Genomic DNA, 13968 nt, shown 5'->3' on the forward strand with positions numbered 1-13968 from the left:
AGGGAGGGAGGGAGGGAGGGAGAGAGAGAGAGAGAGAGAGAGAGAGAGAGAGAGAGAGAGAGAGAGAAAGAGAGAAAGAGAAAGAAATCCAAGTGAGAGAGACACATGGATTGGTTGCCTCTAGTCTAGACCAATACCCAGACCAGGGCAGGAAAGTAAGAAAAAAAGTTAGGTAAATAGGGGCGGGACCTTGGGAGGAGGAAGTGAAACCAGGAACCCAGCGGGGCGGCGTTACTAAGGCACCCCAACCTGGGTGGGAAGGAAGGGTGAGCGGCAGAGGCGTGAACTTTAAGATGTATGGATATTGCTAAGACAGACAGCCTGCAGCTAACCAATCACAAGGCAGTGAGGCAGCATCCACACAAAAAAGCGCGCGCGCTCCCCCTCCTTCTCCCCTGGCTCAGCGCCCCTGGACACCGGTGGTCCTGCGGGAGGAGCACGTCCCCGCAACCACGTGGGCAAGGCCATGTGGGCCTCCACACTTGGACCCATGGACTTTAATTCGCCTGGAAGCTGAACTACTCCCCACTGGAACATGGGAAGGAGGCTCCGGACACTGGCCTGCTCCTGGGACCCCAGCTGCTCCTTTTCCAGGACTGGCTTCTCCCAATGAACTTTGGTTCCATTAATCATTTTTGTCCTCGGACTTCATCCTTCGATTTTCGCAAGACAAGAACTCGGACTCAAAACACCCACATTTTTGATCTCAGATCTGAGGTATGTGCCCTTGACTGGGATGGAACCCAGGACCCTTCTGTCCGTGGGCGGAATCTCTATCCACTGAGCCAAACTGGCTGGGGCAAGGTTGTAGTTCTTGTATGTTATGGAAAATCAGAATGCCCAGTGAGAAGTGTGACACTCTTAAGTAAAGGTCCCATGTCTCGAGATGCTGTCTCAACAAGTGATGTCTGGGAATAAATGCTGTGAGTAAGTACATAATTGATGAGTGGCACCTTGGTGAGGTTTTCAAAACTATGCCATTTGCTTGTTAAAAGTATTTAGTTATTACAGTTCATGAGTTTTGTCTTATTGTGATGTGCCAAGTTACAGCAATTTTTAACCTGAATTCAGTTCTGCATTTTAGAAATCCAATGTTCTTCTCTCTCAAAAATATCTCTACTGTTAAAGTTTGAAAGGGAATCAAGCACAGTAGTTATTTGTTTCACTGTGCCTTTTTTATACTCTACAGCTTAAGGAAAAAAGGGCAGAACCAACCAGCAAGGGGACAAGTCATTTTGACCTCACTAAATCTCAGGTTTCCCATGGTAAATTAAAGAGTTTGTTTTGCAATGATATTTGAAATTGCTTCTGTGGGTGAACCTGGCAGTCCTCTCTTTGAAATGCAAGCATCAAGAAAGGCAGGATCCCATATCCCCAGGAGAACAGAGCCTGACATCATTCAATAAGCATCCACTGGCAAACAGTGATGTCCTCACACTGACCCACCTACCCTCTTTTTACCTCCATTTTTTCCCCTCTAGCGCACCCTAGTGCTGAAAAACTCTCCAGCCTTTTGTTTCAACACAATTGAGTTCAATCTCTCACCCTTGTAATAGTCATGAATAAAGACTTACTTGCCTATTTAACTCTGTCTGATGCAATTTTTCATTGACAGACCCAGCCAGTTGATGGTACTTTGTTACAGAAACCCTAGCAAACTAACACACTAAGTATCGTCTATTAAATGTCTGGTAAATTAATAAGGTATAGAGCTCCAAATGCTAGATTGAGAAAGAGTGGATTTAGAGCAGAAGTCCTATCTCTAGAATTTTGTAGCTAATAACACTTAGCTATAGTTTATACATAGTTAAGAAACAGCTTTGGCAGCTATAAATAATAAAAAAAAGACCATCAACTACAATGTTATATTGGGACATAATGCGATATGTAAGGAATTTGGGGCAGTTTAGAATCAATTTATAATCTTAATAAATGTTTTGTATGTATCTGTATATATGTATACATATATGTAGTTTTATATATGCTAGCACATATATTTCAGTCATTATTGTTTAATATATATATTCCAAGTTTTGTGTAGATACAGCCATTATTAATGTTAAATCAATCACTTAATCGTTAATAACTGCTGAGTGATAATCTGAATTTTTCATTTTTCATTTTTGGTAGATATTAAAGTATCCTTGAGACCTCACCTGCTTATAACTCTTCAGAGACTCCCTATCACATATAGATTAAAGTTACTGAATACAAGTTCTTCCTTAAATACTTTCATAGAATCAAATCTCACAGCACCCCACCATGCTCTCATAATATAGAATTAGTTGCCATTTTGTTTCATTCATCATATTTTCTAGGTCACCATTGTATTACTCATGCTACTTCCTTGCCTGGAAAGCCCTTATACTTTTCTTTACCTCCTACACTCTTGCTCATTTCTTTAAGAGTCACCATAGCCACCATCTCTTCTACCAAGTCCCCTCTGAATGTGGTGGTTGGAACATTTGTATTATCGCTGGATTATGGAGTACTCTTTGTGCCCTATTTTTTTTAAACTACTTTCCATATTATATTCAAATAATTCTGTTAATGCCTGGTCCTCTCAGACAATTGTAAAATCCTTGAGAGCACAGTCAAGTGCTTGTGTTACTGATTGAGGTTACCAGCTGGGACCTCAACCTTTTCATTAACACAGAAAAGATTTTAAGCTCAACGAAAATAAAAGTAAAGCAAAATGCAGTTTATTGAAGATATATTCCAAACGAAGAGCAGGCCAGTTAAGAGAGAGAGAGAGAGAGAGAGACCCCGAGAGAGACCGGGCTGCTTTAGCTCAGGGGGAAGCCAGAGAAAAGGGGCCTTGGGGACAGGTTCAGGGGGTTAGCCCGGGACCAGCTGCAGCTGCTCATCTGCCCTGGTTGCAAGTCTCCTGGGGTCCCCTAGAGGTTGAGGGATACATCTCGGTGGGGAAGGGAAGGGGGAAGGGAACATGCTACTTGGAGGGAGAGCCTGCGGGGAAGAGCATGGCCCCCACCTCCTGGGCTTAAAAGAGGGATTTTCTGGGTGGAGCCTCATTTGCATTCAGGGATGATTGGCAGAAACTACCTTCCTTCTGGGCATGCCCTGACCCAGAATGTATGCAGAAAAACCCATGGGGGGCGGGGTCACAACCAAAATGCAAATTTTATTATAATTAGTCCAGGGCCCTAGTCAGGTCGCACTGAGGTCAGGTTTTCCTCTGAGCCTGCGCGAGAGCCGGCTGCCTCCCCACCTGCCTGCTGGGCCGCCCCTGGAGAGGCGGTCTGAGCGCAACGCTGGTCCCACCCCTCGGACCCGGGCAGGCCCGCCCCAGCCGCTCAGGTCTAAGGTTCTACCTAACACTGGTATTTAATAAATGTCTATGAAAACAGTCAGAACTAGCAATTCTGTTTTTTCTTAGGTACCATATGGGTGAGTATTTTTTCCCACCTACAATAATGACAATTGCTGTTAGTAATGCTATATCCAAATAAATATAACCATCAGGATTTTAATGCATATCACTTGGAGATTTGTAATTTAAACAACAGTAACTAAACCATTTTTCCTATCAGAAGTGGGCTGTTTTCTTCCCCTGCAACTTTCTAACAACTGTGAGAGTAGTCAAAACATTTCAGTTTATTTTCCAAAAGTTCTGCTTTTCCATTCTTCCAGGATTGTGGCAGCTTTCAAGCTGGCTTCAGCTGCCACTCATGTACTAAAATAAGTCAATCTATGTGAGAAAAAAACGCATATAAAATAACTGTATGTTATACCATTCAAATCTCAGATATTTGACAGGGTGCCATACAGCTATCGTCTGACATATGAATACCAGTTGTCAAATGTTATTTTATACCCTGCTCATCCTTCTAAACTTTCATTCTGTGCAGTAGGACCATGTTGTAATGCATTAATTAGCATCATGCACTAATTAAATTACTAAGGACGAGATTTTCCTGTGGAGTGAAATTTCTAAGTAAATCGATGTTCCCAAATATATCCTCTGACTTTCTAACCAAGCTGCCATTCTGTTATATGTAGATATTGAAACTGCTTCTTAACGCTTGTCTTTGCCTTTTCATTTCCACTCCTATAATCCATTTTCCACACAGCAGGCAGTGTGAAATTTTACCACAAAAATCAGATTATGTTTTTCTATTTTAAAAACCCTTCAGCGGCATTCCATTGCCTTAAAATAAAATCCAAACTTTTTTTCTACAGCCTGAAGGCAGTACAGAGACGGCCCCTGACTCCTCCTCCTCCTCCTGCCGCTCACACACCGAACTGCAGCCCATGGATCTCTCTGATTCTCAAACACAGCAAGGTTTTTATTTCCTTTTTGTGATTTTTGCATTTGTTGTTTCTCCTCCCTAGAAAAACGTAAACCTAAATCTCCTCACGACTGTCTCCTTGTCATTATCAAAATTTCAAATTAGGGGCTTCCCCAGTCTACAGGATGCCGGTGGTCACCTTTTATTCCTTTGGTTGTGTTCAGTGTTTCTTTACCCAACATCAGGGGACTACCTTATCGATACAGTCATTTATCTCTGCCCCCACCTCTAGAATGTAAGTTGCATAATGACAGGAGATTCACCTGACAACTTTATACCTTATGACACCACCAGGCACATAGTAGCAGCTCAAAAATACCTGTTGAATAAATGAGTGAGAAAAAGAATTGTTATAGGCAGTTAGACAGGCATGAGCAGATCAAGGACGATGGGCCAGGTACCGAAGAAACTAGAGCAGAAAGCCCTGGATACCTAGCAAGGGGCAAAACTGGGAAGATAAGAACCTTGCCTCCCCTAGCATATCACTGGTCATGCGGTTTGGACCCCCTGATTTTTCATATCCCTAGTCTTGTGGTTTAGACCCCCCTGACCTTTTTCTCCCTAGAGATAACATCTAGGCTGCGGTTGTATTTCAGTTCCAGGCCCAGAAATGCAGCAAAACCAGACAAGTGACAGTGTGGCTGCCTCAGGAACAGCTGCATTGACTAATGACCCCCTGCCCTGGTGCTGACCAATCAGTGGAGACCAGGACCCTGAAGGAGCACCCCTGGAAAGCTGATGAATATTCTATTGAGACACTCCCGTGGGTCCTCCCCTAAGATTTCCACCTGCAAGAGAGAGAGATTAAATACACTCGGGATGAAGGACCCAGTGCACTCTCCCCCAGGGGAGCACACCCTCCCCATTCCCTTTCCCCTTATCCCCTCTATGGGACCCCCGGGAGACTTGCAGCCAGAGGAGCAATGGGTGGTAGCAGCTTGTCCCAGTCTAACCCCCTGAACCTGTCTCCAAGGCCCCCTTCTCTCCGACTTCCCAGTGAGCCAAAGAAGCCCAGCCGAGGGTCTCCTGTTGCTTCTTCTATGCCTTTCTTAGGAACACATTTTTTGTGACATAAGTGTCCAAATACCATATCCCAAGTGTGTTTTGCTGCAGCCAATAAATTCTTGCTTGCTTTGCTGCATTTTATGTCTTGATTGAAATCTTTCCTGCAAGAAGACAAGAACTGAAGTCTCACAGTCTCCCCGGTAGCCGAAGGGGCATTTGAGCTCCTATCACATAACCAATACCTCTTTCAGAACTGTTGGAACATTCATGTTTGTATTTGGGCCAATGACTGGCATTGAGTAAGCCTTTGGTAACGAGCTAACATCAGTCTCTAAGAACACCATGCAGTGTTTAAGTGTTTTACATAAATTAAAACGCTTAACAGTAAACCTATTCTCATGAGCCAGAATTTATTTATCCTCTTTGTACCAAAAAGACATTTAGGCACAAAGAGGTTAAGTGACTTGCCCAAGGTTGCATACCAGGTACATGGCTAAATGGGGACTGAAATCAAGTGTCATTAGTATGTAACAACACTGGGAATCTTTTCCTTCCACAATTCACATTTCACTGTTAACAGTAGAAAGTATGAAACTGTGAAATCACATGCTAATACTACTGTAAACTGAGAGATTGTTTTAATTTATTCACAGAAGTGGAATACATTTTGTTAATGGAGGTTCAGGATGATTGGATAGCTACTCTTAATAATAAAGGGTATTTTAAAATTAACTTTCTATATTATTAGTTATTTATTTCATACTTTATATATTTCATATTTTACATATGTATTATTTCAAGTACAAAATATCTTTCTCTTTTAGAGGGCACAACTAAAGTTACTACAAATAAAATAATAGGACTTATGAGTATAAGTAGAAACTATGTCGATAAGCATATACTTACTGTTTATCCATGCACATAGACAAAACTGGGGAAAAATAGAATAATAAATAATTTCATACATAGAAAATAATTCAATACAGAAGAGTTAACAAAAGAATATGGATGATTACATATTTTTAGTAGACAATAATGAAGTAACAATAGTTTAATTGTTTGAGTGCAGTGAGAAAGAGCACAATTTGCTAGTGATCCAAGTTAAAGAATAAAAAATATGGCAATTGAGATAGCATTATAGGATGGGTAGGATTTTGACAGGCAGAAATGAACAGGAACCAGTTTTGGTTTTGACACTATAACAACACTAATCAGACAGGAAATTGACAGGGGAAGAAGGGCTGGGGGTCTCAAGAAGCTAACGCACCAATGAATGATCTAATTATCCTAGGAAGAAGTGACTTTGGAATATGAACTTGTAAATGTAAGTTCCATTCTCTACAATAGGACGTGGCTCATGGCAATAATGGTGTGATACATTTGTGGTGAAATCAACAAAAGATTCTGAATAAAAAGAGAAAGAGCAGAGAAAGTGAAAGAGAGAGAGGGGGGGGCTCTAGGAAATGAATTAAATCTCAAGTCCATTTGGAATGAGGAAGGGCTTGTTTAGGAAGAATCATGATTTATATGCAAACACACAGAGACTTGATAATTTGCACGTGACACATTGTGTTGATGATAAATCCGTCAGATCACCACACAAGTCCTTAGGACACTGGTCATTGTAGGAAATGACAGTTTCCTGGAGGAAAGAAAAATGAGCCCCTTTAATGGGGGTCTCACAACAAGAAATCTATGTGAAGTGAATCATGAAAAAAAAGCACTGAATTCCAGATTCAGCATATGGAGAAGGTGGATACATTTTTGGGACACAAGTGTCCAAATACTATGGGCAGTTAAACTTTAATGTTGCCGGTGTTTTATAATATCTATGGGCATCAAAGACCCTTCACATAAATTTATGCCACAAGTTTGGCCTATGTTTCAAGTAATTCCAGAAGTTTTGTTCAAGAAGCAAATATATTTGCTATGAGATTTTACGAAAATTCGTTGGCTGGAGGTGCCACAGAGACAGAAGCAGATTTTCCAAACTCGGAATCGGCAGCTCTTTCAAAGAAGTGCCTGCTGTGTGTGGTTCGGCCGGGCGTGGGCAGCCTGCGTGGCTCACTTAGGGGCTGCCATCTCCGCACAGCACACCCAGTGGTCCCTCCTTTTGCTCTCTATCGGTGGTGAAGCTTTAAAGCCGCTTTCCACATCACCTGTATTTCTCAGTCTGAGCGGAAGAGGGATACCTCCTTCCTAAGTATTTCTCGATTTTACTCATGGTCAGATTTCCCCTCTGCTAAACACAGCTGGCAAAAATCCAGAGTTGAAAGCCTCTTGATTACATTAAGAGGGAAAGGGGAGGTGTTTTCCATAGGAGCCAGAATGTTTCAGTTCTCAACTTTCCTGTGGGAAAAGTAAACCCCAGGTGCCGTGAAGGAGAGGAGACAATAACAACAGGGTCTTAAACTTGTCCAACTCGGTTCACACTATTTCACTGCAAGTTTTCTCAACATATCGTCAGATCTACTTCCTGGGTGAAAACTATTTAGTGTTTGCTAGTATGCAGATTCCTGAATTTCTAATTTTTCTAAATTAGAACATCTGAGGAGTCAAGTGTGGGAATCTGTATTGTCTAATACATGCTACAAAAGTATGTTCAGTCACACTAGTTATTGTGACTTTTTTTGTGTGTGTGTCCAAAGATCTCTCAGTTGCCTACAGGTCCACATTCCCTGGCCCAAATGGTAAAATAAACTGAAAAGGAATCCCAACACTTTTATTTTACCAGTTTCCTCTTCACTTTAACAAAAACAGAAGTAGTGCTTATGACATGCCAGCTGCTATTCTACACACTTTACAAATGTTTACTTAATTCTCAGAGAAATGTATTCTCTCACTATGTAGATAAAGGAAGTAGAATACAGAAGAAAGAAAATAAACAACCATAAGTAACCTGCCCAAAGAGAGCAAGCTTAACCAGTAGGTACCTTGGCAATGTGGCTTCAGAGACCTTCCCTTTTTTCCCCTTTGCACTGGGCTGTTTTATGACTAGAGACTCTACCTATGGCATGCATAGGCTTTTGTCCAACTTGCTAGGAGTGGGTCTCTGGGAGATTTTCTGTATCGTTTCTTCTGGGAAGCAGACATGCTTTCTTTATTGTGAGTTGGGTTTATCCTTGACTCCTCCCCCGCTCCCCCCCACCCCCCTTGAATATGAAATGCAAATACTTTTCCCTCATGCAGTCTTCTTCAATCATTCTTTACCTTTAACTCCAGTGATTTAGATACTTTCTCCCTTTTTGAAGAAGAAACGGAACACATACTCACAAAGTGATATTTCATCATATTTTAAGCAGAGAAACGGACTCCTAAATGCCTATATCACAAGTGATGGCACTTAAAGAAATGCTTTGAAAACCACAAAGGAAAATATCAATATAGGGTAAATTAAAGGAGAATATAACCTAATATTTACTGAGGGATTGCCACATGCCGATATTATTCTGAGTGACATTTTTTCATGTATTAGCATATTGTCTACTGTTAATAACCCCGAGTTAGGTATCAGTAGCATTACTTCTTTTTTAAAAATATATTTTATTGATTTTTTTACAGAGAGGAAGGGAGAGGGATAGAGAGTTAGAAACATCGATGAGAGAGAAACATCGATCACCTCCCTCCTGCACAACCCTCACTGGGGATATGCCCGCAACCAAGGCACATGCCCCCGACTGGAATCGAACCTGGGACCCTTCAGTCCGCAGGCTGACGCTCTATCCACTGAGCCAAACCGGTTTCGGCTACTTTTTTTTTTTTTTTTACTGTATTTTTTAAAAATATATTTTTATTGATTTCAGAGAGGAAGGAAGAGGGAGAGAGAGATAGAAACATCAATGATGAGAGAGAATCATTGATTGGCTGCCTCCTGCACACCCCCTACTGGGGATCGAGCCCACAACCAGGGCATGTGCCCTTGACTGGAATTGAATCAGGGACTCTTTAGTCCGCAGGCCGACGCTCTACCCACTGAGCCAAACCAATTAGGGCAGCATTACTTTTTTATACACTAGAAAACTAGGCAGAGTGAGGTTAAGAATAATCGAAACATCTAAAGGTGGGCAAGTGGGAGCAAACTGGGGAGATGAACCACAGATGCAGCCCTACAGCTGGGAGCTCATGGCAGTGCTCAGCCTGGAGGAATCAGGTGCGGCTGGCACTCCTTCAGCAGGGAGGAGCAAAGAGATTTGATGGGCATTCTTATAGGAGTGGTCAGGATGAGCTATGGCTGCACCGAAGTGTGGCTGTGGTTGCCTGGTGGTGAAATTTCAGACAGAGAAACAAAGCGTGGAGCCTGGCTGCCCCTTAACCTCCCAGAGCTTGTCTCCCTGTGCCCTTGGTATCAGGTTGCAGAGCACATTATCTGCAGAACTGAGAACTCTTACTACAGAATCACTTTTTGCCTGAGCAAAGGGCTCACTCTGTGACTGGTCCTAGGATTGGAGGCTCAGGGGGAACTCTGCAAAGGTCCGTGGTCACCATGACCAGGAGGGCAAAACAACTTAGGAGTTGCCTGGTTACCCCAGTCCAGCCCATCCCCACTCATATGACTACGCTGATGGCAGTCTCTGATGTGGGGACAGGACTGGAATTTCACAGATTTAAAGTCCCATCGCCCAACACCTTTCCCTGAGGGGTTGGTTGGTCCCCTGAAACGAGGGCAACTGGATCACAGGTGAATCATCCATCTTCCCATTTCCCACCTCCTCATGGAGACCTGAGAAACTAGAGAAGTGCAAAGGAGCTAAAAAATGTGACTCAACACTACCTACCAGGAAATAATAGAAAGACTTCATATAAATCTACTAGAGAAATGCCACTCATCCATAGATGCATAGATAGAGAAGGAATCCATCAAATACCGTGAATAACCAAGAGAGCGAGGCAGCTCAGAAAGAAAATAATATATTTCCAGAAAATGAACTTAAAGACATGGAAATGTGATTTAATTTATAGACAATTCAAGATTGTAGTTCTGAAAAAACTCAATGAGTTGCAAGAAGATACAGATAGGCAGTTTAATGATTCAGAAACAAATCAATGAACAAAATGAGTACTTTACCAAAGAGATCAAAACTTTAAAAAAGAACCAAACAAATTCTGGAGATGAAGAACTCCATATAAGATATCAAGAATTAGTATTAGGGAGTATAGGAAATAGAGTGGACCAGAAAGAGGAAAGGATTAGTGGTATCGAAGATAGAAATCTAGAAATGATGCATAGGGAAGGAGACACTTGAGCATAAGAGAGAGAGAGAGAGAGAGAGAGAGAGAGAGAGAGAGAGAGAGAGGAGGGGAGGGGAGGGGAGGGGAGGGGAGGGGAGGAGAGGAGAGGAGAGGAGAGGAGAAAACTATCAGAACTACCCAACTCCATCAGAAAGAGCAATATAAGAATAAAAGGCATACCAGAGAAGAAGACAATGAACCTCACCAGGCAAATAAGATGGGAATGTTTTCTGTTAAAATTGAATGATATCTTTTTTTTTTAAATTTCTTTATTGATTAAGGTGTCACACATTTGTCCTCATTCCCCCATTCCCATCCCACACCCCTCCCCACGGATGCCCCCACCCCCTGTTGAACTTAACCATTGGTTAGGCTCATATGCATGCACACAAGTCCTTCGGTTGATCTCTCCCCCCTACCCCCACCCTCCCCTACCCTCCCTCTGAGGCCCGATAGTCCGATCGATGCCTCCTTGCTTCTGGTTCTGTTCTTGTTCATCAGTCTATGTTGTTCATCATTTCCCCTAGATGAGCGAGATCATGTGTCACTAGAGATATGCTTATATGAACTGAATGTGAGATGAGCAATAATAGTTATGCTGACAGGCAAATGAATCAGTCTGTAGTGAGTTTCTTTCTGGACTTGAATGATATCTTAAGTTGGTAGTTTTCAGCAATATACAGTGTAAACAGCAGCACTAATGAAAGTTTTAAGGCCATTAAACATTAGGTGATAAAGACATCTTCCTCTGATGATCATTTACATTTTCTCTTACTACATACACATTCTTAAAACTAAGTTAAATAAAAGTAAATGTTGCGAGAGTAGGGTGGAGATATATATATCTCATATGTGATATATATGCAAATATATGTGATGTATATATGTGTATATACACATACATATGATATATATCATATATATATTGCAATACAACAAACCAGAGATGTGCATGTTATTACACTTTTCTTTAGCTTAATGTCTATTAAAAAGAGGATGGATATTCAGCAGCAGCTGTAACCAGATGATAATCTATTTAATATAAGTAAAGAACCTAGAGAAGGAGGCATACTTCAATGGAAAATTCCCAACACTCAGAGCTGTACAAACATGGAACATGTGGCCCTGGGATGCACTGGATCAGGAAAAGCAGGTTGATCTCTGATGTCAGTATGATAGAGACAACTCATGCCCTAGGTCAGTAGTCGGCAAACTGCGGATAGCGAGCCACATGCGGCTCGTGAGCTGCGGTTTGCCACTCTGTTGACTAATGAGTTTGCCGACCACTGCTAGGGAAAAACACTTAAAAAACATTTTAATAATGTACTAATGTCTTTAACCTGAAGTCAAAATTTCTGGGTAAGGGTAATGCCTTAGCAGTGGTTGGCAAACTCATTAGTCAATAGAGCGGCAAACCGTGACTCACGAGCCGCATGTGGCTCGCGAGCCGAGCCGCAGTTTGCCGACCACTGCCCTAGGTGTATAACTGATCTAACCCTTAACTTAAAAAGGCATTAAAGGCACTTACTTTTCAAACCCTGACATTCAGACATTCAGAGTTGAAAATAAAACTGTTTCTAAAGGATATGACAGACCTAGTGGCATTTAAAAAAATTCCATTAGGCAATTACTTCTCTCTACTAGTCAAACATTTCCAAGATTGTTCCTAAGACACGTTTCTTTTATATGTACACTAGAGGCCCGGTGCACAAAATTAGTGCACTGGGGGGGGTATCCCTCAGCCTGGCCTGTGCCCTCTCGCAGTCCAGGATCCCTCTCTCTTGCCGCCCGCCTGCTTGCTGCTCCTTACTGCTTGGCTCGCTGTGTCTGCTCCCTGGTGTGGAGGAATCACGGGAGGGCTCCAGGGCATGTCCGTCTCGCTCAGTCCTGATCTGCTGGACCCCAGCAGCAAGCTAACTGACTGGTCAGAGCGTCTGCCCCCTTGTGGTCAGTGCACCTCATAGCAACTGGTCTGCTGGTTGACTGTCTGCCCCCTGGTGCTCAGTGCACCTCATAGCGACTGGTCAACCAGTCGACTGCCCCCTGGTGGTCAGTGCACGTCATAGCGAACAGTTGAGTGGCCTTAGCATATCATTAGCATATTATCTGGTTGAACGGACAACCAGATAACCGGACACTTAGCATATTAGGCTTTTATTATATAGGATATGTTTATGTGTGGATATGTATCTGTTTATGTGTGTATGACTATTTGGTATTGTTAAAACTATTACATTTTATTTTTATCTTGATAGGGCTCTATTTTAAAGTATAATGATTTGCAGGTGGCAGCACATTTATCTTATTTTCTGTGTTATAACATTTATTAAAGGAAATATGAAAGCTTAATCTAGATTAAAAATATCAGGCCATAAATTAATTCTCATGTCTATAGATTTTATTGAAGTGAAAAAGCAAATACTTGTATTGTTAAATTATTAAATCAATATTCTGCAGAATTTAATTGATTTTTTTTGGGGGGAGTTATTCATATTTCTAAGTAGATATCTGTTTCTTATCTATATCCAGAGGAAACCATATTCAATATAGTCTGTCGAAATTTTAAGATTTTGTTGATATTTTCTGCCTCAACATATGTACCTCCATCTATCTATAAAACCCTAATGGTTTTATTATCATACTAGAGGCCCAGTGCATGAAATTTGTGCACTCGGGGGCGGGGAGGGGGTCCCTCAGCCGGGCCTGTGCCCTCTCACAGTCTGGCAGTTGGACATCCTTAGTGCTGCCGCGGAGGTGGAGAGGATCCTGCCTCTGCTGCTGCACTCACCAACCATGAGCCCAGTTTCTGGCTGAGCGGCACTCCCCGTGTGGGAGCGCACTGACCACCAGGGGGCAGCTCCTGCATTGAGCGTCTGCCCCCTGGTGGTCAGTGCATGTCATAGTTACTGGTCATTTTGCTGTTTGGTTGATTTGCATATTAGGCTTTTATTATATAGGATTAATTAAAAAATTTGAAAATACTTAACTTAAAGGTAAAAGAGAAAAAAGTTATTGGAAATAACATGACAGTTTTTCAGCTGTAATAAGTTCTTGTTCACTGGAAAAACAACCTGGGATTTATGATACAAGGTCATGCCTGGAAGGAAAGATTAAATATTGCAGTACCATTAAAGTCTATAATAACTGTTCTCTTGCACCTTTATTTAAAGGTTATATGATTGACACATTTTATTAGCTAGTTCTAGTTTTGTCATAGCAAGTGCTAAATTAATTTATATACTTCAGTGAACTTGTTGTGTTTTTATTGCTGTCTCCCCAAATACCCTCCACAAGCAATACTAAAATTCCCCCCAGACAGAGCACCGCTGTTCAAATTTTAATTCTTCCCTTGTTCAATAGTTTTTATCACAGCATAGGTCCAGAGGGTAAGCTTCCTTTCAACAGGTGCTATTTTGTCAATGAC

The 13968-nt window shown here is 41.9% G+C and overlaps 1 long non-coding RNA gene across 3 annotated transcripts in view; it reads left to right on the forward strand.

Annotated features, from left to right (window-relative positions):
- The first annotated feature begins 239 nt into the window (after nt 1-239).
- The window catches only part of LOC307104405, a 34409-nt gene continuing 20680 nt past the window's right edge, over nt 240-13968 (forward strand). For 2 of the 3 annotated variants that reach the window (XR_013813891.1, XR_013813892.1), the window contains exons 1-2: nt 240-717; nt 4201-4303. This is a non-coding gene — a long non-coding RNA (uncharacterized lncRNA). Of the gene's footprint in view, nt 718-4200; nt 4304-4906; nt 5541-13968 lie in introns of those variants that run through there. The other variant, XR_013813893.1, reaches the window with a different exon arrangement.

This window comes from Cnephaeus nilssonii (assembly GCF_951640355.1).
Source record: "Cnephaeus nilssonii genome assembly, chromosome: 8".
Lineage (NCBI taxonomy): Eukaryota > Metazoa > Chordata > Mammalia > Chiroptera > Vespertilionidae > Cnephaeus > Cnephaeus nilssonii.